The sequence below is a fragment of the Phyllobates terribilis genome, unplaced genomic scaffold (genome assembly GCF_046119375.1).
Source record: "Phyllobates terribilis strain yellow unplaced genomic scaffold, ASM4611937v1 Scaffold_11__3_contigs__length_659146591, whole genome shotgun sequence".
NCBI lineage: Eukaryota > Metazoa > Chordata > Amphibia > Anura > Dendrobatidae > Phyllobates > Phyllobates terribilis.
In genome coordinates this window covers 130,758,160-130,775,835 of record NW_027362771.1, presented here as the reverse complement: position 1 = coordinate 130,775,835, position 17,676 = coordinate 130,758,160, and the positions used below count along the sequence as shown (strand labels likewise).

Sequence of the window (17,676 nt, the reverse complement as noted above, 5' to 3'; positions counted from 1 at the left end):
AATGGCCAAGTCAGTCACCTGATCTCAACCCAATTGAGCATGCATTTCACTTGTTAAAGACTAAACTTCAGACAGAAAGGCCCACAAACAAACAGCAACTGAAAACCACCGCAGTGAAGGCCTGGCAGAGCATCAAAAAGGAGGAAACACAGCGTCTGGTGATGTCCATGAGTTCAAGACTTCAGGCAGTCATTGCCAACAAAGGGTTTTCAACCAAGTACTAGAAATGAACATTTTATTTACATTTATTTAATCTGTCCAATTACTTTTGGTCCCTTTAAAAACAGGGTGGCACATGTTAAGGAGCTGAAACTCCTAAACCCTTCATCCAATTTTAATGTGGATACCCTCAAATTAAATCTGAAAGTCTGAACTTCAACTGCATCTGAATTGTTTTGTTTAAAATTCATTGTGGTAAAGTCTAGAACCAAAATTAGAAAAATGTTGTCTCTGTCCAAATATATATGGACCTAACTGTATGCCCCGGGAATGACACCTCTTTCACACATGTGGATTGTGGACCCACTGTGCCACGATCCAGGCTAACCTAGGGAGAAGCGCAGCTAAGCGACTACCTGGTATTTGCTAGAGCTCCTGATGGTGGCGTTAGACTTGAGCTGCAGATAGCTGCCAGATACGACTCCTAGGCAGTCCCCGGTAATGCAGCTACTGGCCCCAGGGGTCAGGATCGCAGACACTGACACGGGCTCGGAGTCGCTGGCAAGACAGTTTTGAACACTGTTCAGACAGCATGGGTTCTGAGTCAGTGGGCTGAACGGACACAGGCTCAGAGTCACTGGCAGGACAGGATTCGGATACTGGAACAGGTTCCGACAGTACAGACTCAGGAACGCCAACCAGGACAAACACTGCTGCTGGTTCAAGTACTGCTGGAACGGTTACAGGCTTGGGTATCACCGGAGGCTTAGCTACCGGCAGAGCGATGTCAGGCTCAGACACCGCTGGACCAGTGTCAGTGTTCAAGTACCGGAGGTGCGGCTTCAGGGTTCAGGTACTGCAGAAGTGGTATCAGGCTAAGGTACCGCTGGAGCGAGCAGTGTCAGGGTTCAGGTACTGTGGGTGCGGGTTCAGGTACTACTGGTGCGGCTTCAGGATTCAGGTGCTGCAGGTGCAGCTTCAGGGTTCAGGTATCGCAGATGCGGCTTCAGCATTCAAGTACCGCTGGAGCAGTGTCAAAGGTTCTGGTAGCATGGCAGCGGTGTCAGGGTTCAGGTATCGCAGATGCGGCTTCAGGGTTCAGGTCCTGCCGGAGCGGTGTCAAAGGTTCAGGTAGCATGGGAGCGGTGTCAGGGTTCAGGTACTGCCGGTGCAGTGTCAGGGTTCAGAGACCGCCAAAGCGGCTTCAGGGTTCTGGACTACACAACACGGGATATAGGAAAAGGTTCAAACACATACAAAACGGGATACAGGGATCTGGCAACTCACTAGTTGCACAACACTGCCCTTCATTTCGGGCTCCGGGATGATACGTTCTTGAGAGGGTGAGGATCCTGGAGGCAGGTCAATGGAACCATCATACGGTCTGTGCAGAGGCAACATCTTCGCTTCCTTCCCATTGAAGATGTCGGCACACGAACAACTAGCAGATGACAGACCAGGCGAAGAAGAGGTCATCACCGGCAGCTGGACTGATTGTACAGGAACCAGATATCCCTCGTGACAGGACTGTCTTCAACGAAGCACCTTACCCGATCTCTAGTCTAGGATGGGCTCAAGAGTACAAAGCCACGGAAGACTCAGGAGCAGTGGGCGCAACAGACCAGGCAGCACATAAAAAGCGATCTTCTCCATATGCAGCATTCCTACCCAAACCTTAACCTGCTCAGTAACAACTTGAACGACTTTGGAAAGGGCCTTTTCCTCGACAGAGGAAACAATCAAAGGACTCTGGAGGCAATGGACTGGAATTTTATACTGATCCGCCATGGCTTGCTGCAAGAAATTTCCTGCCAAACTGGAGTTGAGGTAAGCAGTCTCAACACACTGGGAGCCTCCACATGATATAGGAACAGACAATTGTGGAGAGGTATTACTCTTGCCTAGGGTAGCCTCTTCCACAGATCCTAGGCTTTGGAGTTTCTCAGGTGTCTCCGTAAAACTACGAACCGCAGCAGTAGCCCAATCCCTTGGTACGATGGTGTTCCGACTGCTTCTCAGCCAGCCTAACAAGGTCGACTTCCATGGATTCAGAGAAAACAGCTGTCTCAGTAGGTTTGGGAACAAGTGGCTCCTTGAAGGATGGAGCCAGACTTGAGTTTCTTCTTGCACGTCACCTCACTGGACCATTTCTGGAACTTGAGAACGGAAGATACTGTTATGTTCTGCTACCAGAGCTAAGGAAAGAGAGGAGATCTGTCCCTACGATAGAACTCAGCTTAATCCCTACGATGTAACAGGGGACCTGATCCTGCGATCAGACCTGCTAAAGTCCTAAGCTAGTCTGTACGGAGACCTATAGATGTGGGGAAGGAATCCCTACAAGTACTAAGGACTGGGAGGAAAATGGGACACCTCCTAACAGAAATAGTAGCAGAAAGACAAACAAACAAAATATATAGAACACTGAGGTCCGTAGACCAAGCAAACTAACAGAGTTAGATACAGAGCACAGGCTAGCTAGAAAGTAGTTGTACAATGAAGTCCAGCAAAGCCAGAAGGGCGGAGCAGGATTAAATAGGCCAACGAGGTCATGTGACCAGCAAAGGAAAAAACCTAAGAGCAAGGTTCTAACAGATACAGCAGAAGACTTACAACCCGGCTCATCAAAAACCTTATGGAAGGCCACCAAGAATGCCTGGTCATGGGGTCCCCTTTCTCCCATAAGGGGTTGAGTCATGCTAGGGCCTCTCCTGCTAGGTAGGACATTAGAAATCCCACTTAATCCTCTCAGAGGGAAACTGAGGGCCAATAATTCATAGTGCTGCATGCACTGTTTTAGGAACCCACGACGCTTCTTAGGATCACCGTCATAATGTGACAGAGGATGGTTTCAGCTCCCAGAGCATAAGTTGCAGGCTGAGTACTCTCTGCCAAATTTTCTTCAACTTGGGCTGGGGCGAATGAAGCAGCTGTGGTTAGGGCATTCAACCAGGTATTCACAGTCCTCAGATAGGACATTTTTTCTTGCTGTTCTCACTGACAGATCACTTCTTGGTACAGTTCAGAGGAGGAAGGAATCTTGGGTTGACGTGGATCGTGGAGCCACTGTGCCACGATCCGGGCTTACCTAAGGGGGGGCCCACAGCTAAGTGGCTACCTGGTGTTCGCTAGAGCTCCTAATGGTGGATTTAGACTTAAGCTGGAGGTAGCCGACAGGTAACACTTCTAGGCAGTCCCCGGTACTGCAACTGTTGACCCCAGGGATAAGGATCGCAGGCACTGATACGGGCTCGGCGTCACTAGCAGGACAGGATTCAGACACTGTTCAGACAGCAAGAATTCTGAGTTACCGAGCAGGACAGACACATACTTGGCGTCATTGGCAGTATTCTGGCACTGTTCAGACTGTATGGGTTCTGGGTCACTGGGCTGAATTGACACAGACTCTGAGTCACTGGCAGGACAGGATACGAATACTGGAACAGGCTCCGACTGTTATGTTCTGCTACCAGAGCTAAGGAAAGAGAGGAGATCTGTCCCTACGACAGAACTCAGCTGAATCCCTACGATGTAACAGGGAACCTGATCCTGCGATCAGACCTGCTAAAGTCCTAAGCTAGTCTGTACGGAGACCTATAGATGTGGGGAAGGACTCCCTACAAGTACTAAGGACTGGGAGGAAAATGGGACACCTCCTAACAGAAATAGTAGCAGACAGACGAACAAACAAAATATATAGAACATAGAGGTCCGTAGACCAAGCAAACTAACAGAGTTAGATACAGAGCACAGGCTAGCTAGAAAGTAGTTATACAATGAAGTCCAGCAAAGCCAGAAGGGCGCAGCAGGATTAAATAGGCCAACAAGGTCATGTGACCAGCAAAGGAAAAAACCTAAGAGCAAGGTTCTAACAGTACCCCCCCCCTTCTAAGAGGATCCTCCGGATCCCCTAGGACCAGGCTTATCAGGAAATCTCCTGTGAAACGCTCTGATAAGTCTGGACGCGGAAACATCATCTGACCTCACCCAAGAGTTATCCTCGGGTCCGAAACCTTTCCAGGCCACAAGATACTGCAAACTACCTCTATACCGTCTAGAGTTAAGGATGCGAGAAATTTCATATTCCCCGTCCTCCACCACCGGAGGAACAGAGGCAGAGGCGTCACCATCCGACACAACAGCTTTTTTTAACAGAGAGACATGAAATACCGGATTAATTCTCCAGGAGGTAGGAACCTCCAACCTAACAGCAGATTGGTTGACAACCTGAAGCACCTTAAAGGGCCCTACAAACTTGGGACCCAATTTCTTCATACGAAGCTCACAGCCTTTAATCAAATGACCAGATTTTCCACAATAGAAACACAAGCCTTCAGAAAATCTACGGTCTTTTTCTTGAGAGCGAGGTGCCACCGATCCAATCTCCATCGGTTCACCACTGTTAGTACACACATTCTCATAACCAGAAACTGACATAGCAGAGGATTTGCTCTCATTAACCCTTGCACGCAGTCTCCTATCCACCCGTATAGCTAATTGCATAGCCTGTTGCAAATCTTCAGGTGTAGGATAAGCAATTAGCAGGTCTTTAACCCTTTCATTGAGCCCAGCAAGAAATAGACTTTTCAGAGCAGAATCGTTCCACCCTGTTTGAGTAGACCAACGACGGAAATGAGTACAATATTTTTCCACATTACCTGATCCCTGTTTCAAACGTCTCAACTCAGTCTCAGCTGATGCGACACGGTCAGGATCATCATATAATAGTCCCAAAGCAGAAAAAAAACTATCCACTGATCTGAAGCATGTATCACTAGGTTGCAAAGAAAAGGCCCACTCCTGAGGCTCTTTGCGCAAAAGTGACATTATGAACCTTATGCGCTGGGATTCATCCCCAGAGGACTTGGGTCTCAAACGAAAATACAATAAGCAAGCATTTTTAAATGAAAAAAATTCTCGGTGTTCACCAAAAAATAAATCCGGCAAACATACCTTAGGCTCCAAGAAATGTGCTCCAGGACAATTACTCACGTGCTGACGGAGCTCGGCCACCTCCAGAGAGAGTCCCTGCAGGCGATGAGCCAAATCCTGAACCGACACCATGATGGAACAGAAAAATCTTTCCTTAGAGAATTTGCAGGCTGGACTTACTGTTATGTTCTGCTACCAGAGCTAAGGAAAGAGAGGAGATCTGTCCCTACGATAGAACTCAGCTGAATCCCTACGATGTAACAGGGAACCTGATCCTGCGATCAGACCTGCTAAAGTCCTAAGCTAGTCTGTACGGAGACCTATAGATGTGGGGAAGGAATCCCTACAAGTACTAAGGACTGGGAGGAAAATGGGACACCTAAACAGAAATAGTAGCAGACAGACGAACAAACAAAATATATAGAACACTGAGGTCCGTAGACCAAGCAAACTAACAGAGTTAGATACAGAGCACAGGCTAGCTAGAAAGTAGTTATACAATGAAGTCCAGCAAAGCCAGAAGGGCGGAGCAGGCTTAAATAGGCCAACAAGGTCATGTGACCAGCAAAGGAAAAAACCTAAGAGCAAGGTTCTAACACCGACAGTACGAACTCAGGAACGCCAACCAGGACAAACACTGGTGCTGGTTCAGGTACTGCAGGAGCAGCTTCAGGGTTTAGGTATTGCAGGAGCGGTCTCAGGCTTAGGTACCGCCGGAGCGGCTTCAGGGTTTGGGTACCGTGGGAGTGGTATTAGGGTCCAGGTACTGCTGGTGCAGCTTCAGGGTTCAGGTACCACCGGAGCAGCATCAGAGTTCAGGTACCACCGCTGAGGCGTCAGGTTTCAGGTACTGTGGGAGCGGTGTTAGGGTTCAGGTACCGCAGGTGCGGTTTCAGGGTTACATGCCGAAACAGGTTCAGGGTTCTGGACTACACAACACGGGATATAGGAAAATGTTCAGACACATGCAAAACAGGATACAGGGACCTAGCAACTCATTAGTATTAGTTGCCCAATACTACAGAATGGAGAACGTAGCTTAGGCACCTCCCTAGGGGAGCGTGCCTTATATACTTGATGCCCCCAGCTGCTATTAGCTGGGGGCATTTCTAAAGTACATGCGCTGCCCCTTTAAAAATCGGGGAGCATGCGCACTAGGAGCGCCACTGGGAGACTTGCTTGGCGTGTGCAGGCCCAAGGGAACCATGGCAGGGATCAAGGATATTGCCGCGCAGCCGGGGCAGTGAGTATGTCGGCGTCCCAGCCAGGAGGAGGGAGAGGGAACAGGGAGGGACATCGGCTAGAGCTACAACCTCTAACAGACAATGGAACGCGGTGTACCCCTTGGACCTGGTTCTGACCCCTCCTGGGTCTTTGAACGCCTTTCAGAATGGGTCTTGGGCTTCTTCTTTTAGGTGTCCCAGAAAGTTGACCTCAGGCTCCTTTGACTGCTCAGGGTGTTCTCCACAGCCAAGAATCTTTCCCCAAGGCTCAGATGGTAATCTGCATTCTCAGGATCTCCTTAGGCAACCCAGCTTTGCACAGATTTTGGTAGCGAGTGAATAAATCGGTCCACCTCCACTCTTTCCATCATCTGTGCTGGAGAGCAAGTCTCAAGCTGCAGCCATTTTTGCACCAAGTGTAATATTTCGAACATCTGAGACCCAGGAGGCATGTCCTTTTGGTAGTGCCAGAGGTTCACCCATTGCTCCTATACTACCAGGGTTACGCCCAACTGTGCCATAATCTCTGCCTTTAGCTTGCTGTACTCCTTGGCATCCTACAGACAACAGTCATACTATTCTTTTCCGGTTCCCCAGTAAGGTAAACCTCTGCCAATTGCTCTGGGGGCAGTTTCTCCCTGTCTGCCACCCTTTCAAAGACAGTCAGAGAAGCCTTCCAGAATAATTTTCTGCACTGCCACCCGAACTGTTCACCTCACACAGATACCTTTACTTTGGCTGGCAGGAGGTGTCGTCTGCTGCTGCTGTTGCAACTGCTGCTGAAAGTGTTGCTGTTGATGCTGCTGTTGCAACTGATGCTGAAATTGTTGCTGCTGCTGAAACTTCTGGATCAGCAGTTTGTTGGTTTCATGTTGATCCTGCTGCTGCATAGTACCCTTGATCTATTACCCTTGAGCTAAGCAAGCTCCTCCATGCTTTCAGACTGTTTTCAATGCTGTAACTGCCTTAACCCAGGAAATTTAAACTTTACACTGTAATCACCTGTTCTCTTTGGTACTGTGCCCGCATTCTCCACGCTCTCAGGTAGGCCATTAGGTAGTATTCACATTGGATTCTTGTGTCAAAAGAGTGTAACGTTTATCTCCACAGGTTGCACAGCACTGAAAAACAAAACTATAAACACAAAACCCCTAGCCTTGTCCAGGAGCTAACTAAACAAAATAGACCCTGCTACTCATCCACAACTGAGCTGGTCCCAATTTAGTCAAACAAAATGGCTGTTGTCCATAGTAACCACTGGTACTTGCAGTTTGATGCACACGGCCTGTGCAGTCTCTTTTAGAGAGGTATTCTGGCTTATCTCTCCAGCTCAATACAATCCAGTAAAGTCAGCTTCCCCAACTAACTGACTAAGGTGAACATCTAGCCTGGTTATATGCAGAGCTAGCCAGGTACACCTAATTAGAACCTGTAGAGCTAGGATTTAACCCTAGCCTACCTGGCTTTGCCACAGCGGTCAGATACAGCTATTACACAGTACATAGCAGGGGCACATTTATAAGATTATTGCAGCACAGCAACACTTTTTTTTTAAAACATCCAATTTTGGAACTAATAATAATAATAATTTTTATTTATATAGCGCCAACATATTCAGCAGCACTTTACAATTAAGCGGGGACATGTACAGACAATAAATTCAATACAAGGTAAGACAGTTATATTAGGAGTGAGGTCCCTGCTCGCAAGCTTACAATCTACAAGGAAATGGGGAAACACAATAGGTGAAAAGTGCTTGTTATTTCAGGTCTATAAATAGGGATTTTCATATAAAGCTGTATGATCCGGTCATCAGCCCTTATGCTTAAATGCACTAATCAAGTATTGAATGCAATTATCGTGTGCATGGAGGGTGTGGAGACAGATAAATAGTAGGGAACAGATTCTGAATAATATTTAGAAGGAGGGAACAGGGGAAAGTTAGTTTACTGAGTTGAGGTGGTAGTCTTGTTTATTATTATTCCAAGATCTATTGATTAAAATGTACTTTGTTCATGGGACAATCCTTAAATAGTTAAATTGTATGCAGTGCAGAACAATGGCAATTGCAAGCAGGACAGAAAGCTTTTTCTATTGGTTGCTTGGAAGTAGCAGGGGGTCACTATGCATAAAATTGGCTGTGGAGTGAGTAAGCACTTGTTAGATTGACGTGCATATTGCTTTACACGTTGAACACTAGGTGGCGTCGTGCTACTGTATGTAAAAAAATGTCAATTCTTCACTGGATTGTTTTTGTTTAAAAAAAAACAGAATGGAAATTGCAAATATTATTAATTTTATGATCTACAGTGGATTTGATATTTAATCCCTTTAAGAAAGCAATTCCTTTTTGCTTTAACTAATCAGTGTACTATATTTGCTCTGGCAGGTGTCACCTTTTAACTATCTACCTGAAGTGCACTACCTAGGAGAACTGCAGCAAGAAAACAACTGGCGGGTGCCCGGGTGGCGGAATGAGCACTGATTTACAATACTAAAATGTGAAGATATTTTTATGTACTGCATTATCGTTTGCTTAGTTGAAGACAGAGAAAAAAAACTATAATTGTATGGAGGTTTCCATGATCCTTAGAGGCTTCAATGTGCACAACTTACTGAGATGGAACCAATTGTTTTTATGTTCTTTCACATCTGTTTTCCTTGTAAAATACTAGAAATATTTAAGTATTTAACGTGTATTTATTTTATGAAGTGTAAGTCTTTTTATTTTCTCAAGTGTAAATGGTTATAAATATGATTTTTTTTAAATAAAAGTTAAAGTTCAATAAGTCTATGTGGAAAGACCTAAAAAAAAGAGTCACTAATGTTTGTACCTTTCCATTTCACTGTTTTTACAGTTTTTTGGATAGTAACAGTCAATCTAGTATGTTTAGCAGTTAGATGCCTCAACATGTTTCTCCTAAGAACCTCTAAACATACAGCTGAATACCTGCCTCTGGCTCTGTATGATGTAATCTGGATGATGAGCCCAAAAGGACTGTCGAAGGCACCCGATAGGTCACATTATCAGAGAAGCACTGTGAGGGCTCTTCGAGTAATGAACTGTTTACATGAGTCAATAGCAATCACCGAAACAAAACAGTCTTTGTAAAACAAAGTTATGAATTAATGTAACCTGTGGACCAAGAAAACACTTTGCTTTACTGAGAACAACTTTTGCTTTCTTTCATCTGTTCAGATGCCAGTGTCTGCTGGATAGACCAATCTAGCAGTCTTAATAGTTCTGATTCCCATGTACAAATCTGAGTTCATTCTTTTATTTACCGGGGCGTTAGGAAACCTATTTGCTGTTCTGCTATTAGCCACGATGGCCTTGTAAAGACTTCCTCGAAATTCAGAGGAAATAACTGAAAGACAGTGTAACATATGCTTAAATATTATATCTTACCACCGGTATAATACATAGGCATATCCGAAATAAATGTTATTACCTGCTGTGGCTTTATTTGTCGTCGCAACCGTTGCTTCCTTAATAGTTTCTATGGACATTTCTAAGTAGGCTAAGTTAAGATTATTTGAAACGATTTGCCAACTCCAAGCTTCTTGACTTTTGCTTCAATACTGTCTTTTAGTTATTCTGTTAAAAAACTGCACGTTCATAAAACATTTATTTTATTGTCAGATCTCATTTTTATCCAATGAAAGTTGAAAGTTTATGGTAACAAACTGTTTTCCTTCCATTGTCAATAAAAAAGGGAAAAAAATATCTTAAATTCTGTATTTGATTGTTATATGTCCATATTGAGAATAAAGATTTTTCTGGATGGAGAAGAAGAAGTCTGCCAGATGGCCACCAGAGAGTGCTCTAGGCTTGTAATACTTTCTACTAGTTTCCATGGAGATTCAGCATTTTTCTCCTTCAGAATAGTATAGTTTAGCATTGGCTGTCAGTAATATTATGAAATACAGTGAAAAGCTGGCATCTTCCATAGCCCACATGAACCTGACCAACCGGTATGACTATGTGATGAAAAGAGACCACCAGATATAACAGATGGATCATAAAAGATCACACGTACAATAATGCTAAGAGAAGGCTTGTAACTTTTTTCATTTTATGCTCTGAAACAACACTATTTTTGGTACTGTTTCATATTACAAGTGCAATCCCAGTATTAAGGCTTTAAACACTGGTTTAAGGGGCAACACTAATATACTGTAGAATCTAAACTTAGCTTTCCTTGATACTTTCCTAAACCCCATACTGATATCCATTGTATATATCCCAGGACCTGCCTCTAAGATCTTCGGACGAGCTCTACCAACGAATGTTAACCTGTAAAATGCCGCTGTCTATCCTTGACCCTTTAGAAGTGTATTTGAGCTGTAGGGTGGATTGCTGCTAAAAGGGGAAAAAAAAAAAAAAAACTCTTTAAATCATCTTCCTTATCGAGTGTGACCGGAGCGTAAGTGCAAACGGAAGTAAGTGTGTGACTTGTTTTTCAGTGAAGAGGTATTTGGGAATCCTGCAGAAAATACCAGTGTGAATTGCTGTGAGTTGCTGAATTGTGAACTGCTGAGTGCTTTTCTAGCCGTTTAGTTTTATTGGGCTTTTTAAAACTTATTTTCTCTCTACAGTTTTACAGTCTCTTATTTTTCTACCTGTGTATTTAAGGGTTAAATACATTGCATTTAAATCCTGAGGTGTAGCTATACTCACAAGGGGTTAATTAAGGGTAAGGGGTCATAATTAAGGGTTTATAAGGGGTAGCTGGTTGTGGCATCCAGTCCTTTGGAAGTGCATTGAGCTGTAGGGGGGATTGCTGCTAAAAGGGAAAAAAATAAAAGAAACTCTTTAAATCTTCTTCCATACCGAGTGTGAACGAGCTGAGTGTGACCGGAGTGTAAGTGCTAATGGAAGTAAGTATGTGACCTGTTTTTCAGTGACTTTGGAGTTTGGACTGAATTGCTGTGTATATTTTATTAATTCTTATATTTCTTTTTACTTAACATTTCTGTCTAGTGCAATCTCCATTAGGAAATGAGCTCCATTATTCACAATGCTATCCAGTGTACATCTTGCCACATGTATGCAATCCAGTGTCAGCTCCAGTAAGGGGGGAAACAGGAGAGCAGGGCAGGCCAGGCAGGTGCTGGTAGTGGGGGACTCAATTATTAGGGGAACAGATTGGGCAATCTGTCACAAAGACAGGGATCATCGAACAGTGTGCTGACTACCTGGCGCTCTAGTCTGGCACATCGCTGATTGGGTTGACAGATTACTGAGAGGGGCTGGTGAGGACCCAGCGGTCATGGTGCACACTGGCACAAATGACAAAGTTAGAGGTAGGTGGAAGGTCCTTAAAGATGATTTCAGGGAATTATGGTGCAAGCTTAAAGCAAGGACCTCCAAGGTGGTATTCTCTGAAATACTACCTGTACCACGTGCCATGCCAGAGAGGCAACGGGAGATAAATAAGTGGCTCAGGAACTGGTATAGGAAGGGGGGGGTTTGGGTTCCTGGAGAACTGGGCCGACTTCTCAGTTGGCTACTGATTCTACGCTAGGGATGGGCTGCACCTCAATGTGGAGGGAGCAGCTGTGCTGGGGGAGAAAATGGCTAGAGGGTTGGAGGAGGGTTTAAACTAGGGTTGGGGGGGGGGGGTATTCATTTTATAGGTGGGGAAGATAGTGCAGATAGTGACCTGGACACAAATAAAGAAATTGGGGGTGGGGTTAGAACAGTCAATATAGTAAGAAGGAATAGAGGTACAGAGAGATACATAAAATGCATGTACACTAATGCCAGAAGCCTCACCAACAAAATGGAGGAATTAGAATTAATTTTGTTGGAAAATAATTATGACATGGTGGGGATATCTGAGACATGATAGACGAGAGCCATGACTGGGCAGTTAATTTACAGGGCTATAGTCTGTTCAGAAATGGCCCTAGAAACAAGCAAGGGGGGGGGGGTGTGTGTTTATATGTAAAATCATCCTTAAAACCCATCTTGCGTGAGAATATATGTGAATATAATGAAAATGTAGAGTCCCTGTGGGTGGAGATAAGGGGAGGGGGAAAAAAATAATAAATTACTGATAGGGGTTTGTTGTAAGTCTCCAAAAATAATGGAAGCAGCGGAGAATATCCAATATATGAAGCAGTGACTCAAGGAGAAGTCGTTATTATGGGACACTTCAACTACCCTGAAATACATTAGGGAACAGAAACCTGTAGTTCAAGCAAAGGTAATGGGTCCTGAACCAGTTGTGAAAGGTAATTGTCTCTCATAGTTGTCAAAAACCTAACAAGAAGGGGGGCACTGCTAGACCTAATATTAACCAACAGGCCAGAACCCATATCAAATATACTAGTAGGGGGTCACTTGGGTAATAGTGATCACAGAATAATACGTTTTCATGTATCCTTTAATAAGATGTGTAGTAGAGGGGTTATAAGGACACTAAACTTCAGGAAGGCAAATTTCCAACGGTTGAGAAATGATCTTAGTTCAATAAACTGAGACGATATCCTGAGACATAAAACTACACAAAGCAAATGGGAGACATTTATTAGCATCCTGAATAGGACCTGTGCACAATATATACCCTATGGGAATAAACATGCTAGAAATAGGAGGAAACCACTATGGCTAAATAGAGCTGTAAGGAGCGCAATAAGTGACAAAAAGAAAGCATTTAGAGAACTAAAGCAAGTAGGTAGTGATAAGGCATTAAATAAATACAGAAAATTAAATAAATTCTGTAAAAACCAAATCAAGGCAGCAAAGATTGATACAGAGAGACTCATTGCCAGAGAAAGTAAAAATAATCCCAAAATATTCTTGTAAGAAACTAAAAAATGATAGTGTTGGCCCCCTTAAAAATAGTCTGGGTGAAATGATGGATGAGGATAAAGCCAATATGCTACATGATTTTTTTTTAACAGTATTTACACAAGAAAATCGCATGACAGAAAACATGATTAGTGATGACAAAAATTCTCCATTAAATTTCACTTAAGCCATCATAACCCAGCAGGAAGTACGGCGGCGTCTAAAAATCACTAAAGTGTTAGAACCTTGCTCTTAGGTTTTTTTTCCTTTGCTGGTCACATGACCTTGTTGGCCTATTTAAGCCTGCTCTGCCCTTCTGGCTTTGCTGGACTTCATTGTATAACTACTTTCTAGCTAGCCTATGCTCTGTATCTAACTCTGTTAGTTTGCTTGGTCTACGGACCTCTATGTTCTATATATTTTGTTTGTTCGTCTGTCTGCTACTATTTCTGTTAGGAGGTGTCCCATTTTCCTCCCAGTCCTTAGTACTTGTAGGGATTCCTTCCCCACATCTATAGGTCTCCGTACAGACTAGCTTAGGACTTTAGCAGGTCTGATCGCAGGATCAGGTTCCCTTTTACATCGTAGGGATTCAGCTGAGTTCTATCGTAGGGACAGATCTCCTCTCTTTCCTTAGCTCTGGTAGCAGAACAAAACATAAAGTTGACAAATCCCCGGGCCCGGATGGGATACATCTGCAAGTACTGCTGGAATTAAATAACGTCATAGATAGACCATTATTTTTAATCTTTAAAGATTCCATAATAACAGGATCTGTACCACAGGACTGGCGTATAGCAAATGTGGTGCCAATATTCAAAATCTGAAGAATAACCTCATGACCCAATATCAACATGGGTTTACGAGGGATCGTTCCTGTCAAACTAATCTGATCAGCTTTTATGATGAGGCAAGTTCCGGACTGGACCAAGGAAATGCAGTGGATGTTGTGTATATGGACTTTTCAAAAGCTTTTGATACGGTTCCACACAAAAGGTTGATACATAAAATTAGAACAATGGGGATAGGGGAAAATATATGTATGTGGGTTAAGAACTGGCTCAGTGATAGGAAACAAAGGGTGGTTATTAATGGAACACACTCAGACTGGGTCTCAGTTAACAGTGGGGTACCACAGGGGTCAGTATTGGGCCCACTTCTTTTTAACATATTTATTAATGACCTTGTAGGGGGCATACAGAGTAGTATTTCAATATTTGCAGATGACACTAAACTCTGCAGGGTAATCAATACAGAGGAGGACAATTTTATATTACAGGAGGATCTATGTAAACTAGAAGCTTGGGCTAATGGCAAATGAGCTTTAATGGGGATAAATGTAAGGTCATGCACTTGGGCAGAGGAAATAAAATGTATAATTATATGCTTAATTGTAAAACACAAAACATAATTTTACCTCTATACAAGTCATTAGTGTGACCACACTTCGAATACTGTGTACAGTTTTGGTCTCCGGTGTATAAGAAAGACATAGCTGAACTAGAGCGGGTGCAGAGAAGAGCGACCAAGGTTATTAGAGGACTGGGGGGTCTGCAATACCAAGACAGGTTATTACACTTGGGGTTATTTACTTTGGAAAAACGAAGGCTTAGGGGTGATCTTATTACTATTTACAAGTATATGAGGGGACAGTACAAAGACCTTTCTACTGATCTTTTTACTCTGAGGCCTGAGATGGGGACCAGGGGGCGTCTGGAGGAAAGAAGGTTTAATCATAATCACAGACGGGGATTCTTTACTGTAAGAGCAGCGAGACTATGGAACTCTCTGCCGCATGATGTTGTAATGAGTGATTCACTACTAAAATTTAAGAAGGGCATGGATGCCTTTCTTGAAAAGTATAATATTACCGGTTATATATACTAGATTCCTTGATAGGGCGTTGATCCAGGGAACTAGTCTGATTGTCGTATGGTGTCAGGAAGGAATTTTTTTCCCCAATGTGGAGCTTAGTGTTTGCCACATGTTTTTTTTTTTGCCTTCCTCCTTATCAACATGTTAGGCTATGGGTTGAACTAGATGGACTTAGTCTTCCTTCAACCTTAAAAACTATGTTACTATGTTGACTGTTTGCCATCTACTGCCCTGCAATGTGATCGCTGGGTGCTCCTTGGTTGCTATGGCAGCCAGGGGTCTATTGAAGACCTGTGGGCCTGTCATGACAGAGCTCCAATGAAACCTAGCCTATGGCTGGGCTTCAAAGGAGACTGTAATTTTTGCTATGTACAGCAATATTGTAGCATAACTCCCAACCGTCTCGGATTCGGCGGAACTGTCCCAATTTGAGGGCTCAATCCAGTGTCCCATCCCATCTCAGCTATTCTCCCAGCTTCTCTTTATACTCACTTCTCCACCGTTTTCATCGCTCCCGTAGTGCCTCCACCTCGGGGGGGGGGAGGAGGAGGGCGGGGCTGCTTCTCTGCTGCGTGCATAAATAAAATTATATATTCACTTCTTCTCCCTCCTGTGACCAGTCTCCCCGGGCTCAAACTCACATCTCCTTGCATCTTAGTGTTCGCAGGCTGTTGCTCTACTAATGAGCTACAGTCCACAATAAATTAAGAGAATTTTGTTATCTTGACCTAAATTGCAGGCAATGAATCCAGAATCAGAGTATACATATCCATAGAGATACATTGTGTATATAACAATGTATTTTTATGGTGCCTGTATACGGAGGTGAAGAAAAATATTTTTTGTTACTATAAAAGTATTAAAAATAATAAGCAATTACAAAATATTTGTAAGCTGACATCCAGCTCAGAACCTGCAGCGCACTGGCTTCCAGTGATTAATTGTACTGGCGTCTTTCAGACACCAGTACAATTGAAGCTCTGACTACTGGGTAAGAGCGACGCCAGCAGAGTGATCAGGTCATGTGATCATGCTGCTGATGTCACTCACCATCGCCGCAGAGGCACGAAGAACATTGGTGCTAAGTGCTCCGTGCTCCAGAGCTGAAGACACCGAATATCTATTGTATTGGAGGGGATATTTAGTGTAATGGAGGGGAAGATTTATGGTGGGGGGGGGAGGGGGATTTATTTTATGGCTGGGGGAGAGTTTGTGGGGGGGGGGGTTATTTTATGGCTGGGGAGATTTATTGTATGTGTGGGGGGAGATTTACTGGGGGAGATTTATTGTATGGCTGGAGGATGATTTGCTATGGGGGGAGATTTACTGTCAGGGAGATTTATTTTATGGCTGGGGGAGATTTATTGTGGGGAAGATTTATTGTATGGCTGGGGGGAAATTTTGTGTGTGATGTGTGGAGACACAGTATGGGGAATTGGGGGGAATGTGTGAAGGGGTAAATATACGAGGAGACAGTATGGTTAGCAGGAGTTATGTGAGAGAAGACAGTATGAGGAGGGAAGGGGAAACGTGTGAGGAAACTATTGAGGGGAATAGTGTGAGGAGACAGTATGGGGGAAGAAAAGTGTGAGCGGGCACAGAATAGAGACTGAGTAGTATTGGGGGGATAGCATGGGGGGGGACAGTATGCCCCTCTATAGGGCCACTGTATAGAGACTGGGCCCTATAGGGGGGACACAGTGTGAGAGGACAGTGTGAAGAGGGGGCCCAGTATGGTAAGTAGGGAGCAGTGTGGAGAGCATGTACCATAAGAGGGACAGTGTGGGGTCATATTTTGTGCAGGGAATATATTGAGGGGCAGTTATTTATTCAGGGCCTTAGTGTATCGCTGATATTTTTATTCAGGAGCATTATAAGGACACTGCTATCTTTAAGGGCATTGTGTGGGGTTGTGCTGCATAAGACAGGAGCAGATGGAAGTCTGCAGAGACTAGCTGTGGATGAGAAATATCATTATAGTGTCTGGACAAGATGAAGAAGAAAAGAAATAGAACGACTCCAGAGACAGCATCATCTATCAGGTACCTGGATGTAAATGTTATTTGTGATCCTGACTAATTCTCATTTTTATTTATGTTACGAGCATTAAAGGGGGTGTCCAGGTTTGTGATGAGATTGCAGTCATTCCATGTGACTGCAGAATTCTAAATTATCACAGTGCGCACTCCACGCAGTCTGGATTCTCTCGTGCCAGCGATTTGCATACATATGGTCACTTGCCGACTAGACATGCGTCGCCTCACTCAATAAAAATGGATTGAGCAAGGCCGGACACGTCTAGTCAGAATGTGGCCAAAAGTATACAAATCACATACTTGTGCAAGGGAGAATCCTAAAAGTGTGAAGTGCATGAGCTGTGAGAATTCAGAAGCCTGCAGTCACTTAAAGTGATTGCAGACTTTCATCTCAAACCTGGCTAGACATGCCCTTTAATTATAAAATGAAGCCTTGTATCCAATCCTAACAGCATGCAATATACTCACTGTCGAGATTCAGCTCTAATTGCTGGTTCCATCAGTCATCACATGGCCACTTCACTCATATGGGATTTTCATACTTATGCTCACTTGACAACTTCCTGCTTCATTGTTTTTCACTAAACATTGAGAGAATTAGGGATAGCAGCTCCTCAGCATGTGACTAAGGTCATGGCCCCACTATCCATAT

General features: G+C 43.9%; 1 protein-coding gene across 11 annotated transcripts in view; it reads left to right on the top strand.

The window, feature by feature from the left end:
- The window catches only part of PPFIA2 (PTPRF interacting protein alpha 2), a 446,534-nt gene extending 436,553 nt beyond the window's left edge, over positions 1-9,981 (top strand). For 8 of the 11 annotated variants that reach the window (XM_073651603.1, XM_073651602.1, XM_073651604.1 and 5 more), the window contains one exon: positions 8,704-9,981. The gene's annotated coding sequence lies outside the window, so the exon portion shown is untranslated. The remainder of the gene's footprint in view (positions 1-8,703) is intronic. The other 3 variants (XM_073651611.1, XM_073651610.1, XM_073651613.1) reach the window with 1 other exon arrangement.
- Positions 9,982-17,676: the final 7,695 nt, after the last annotated feature.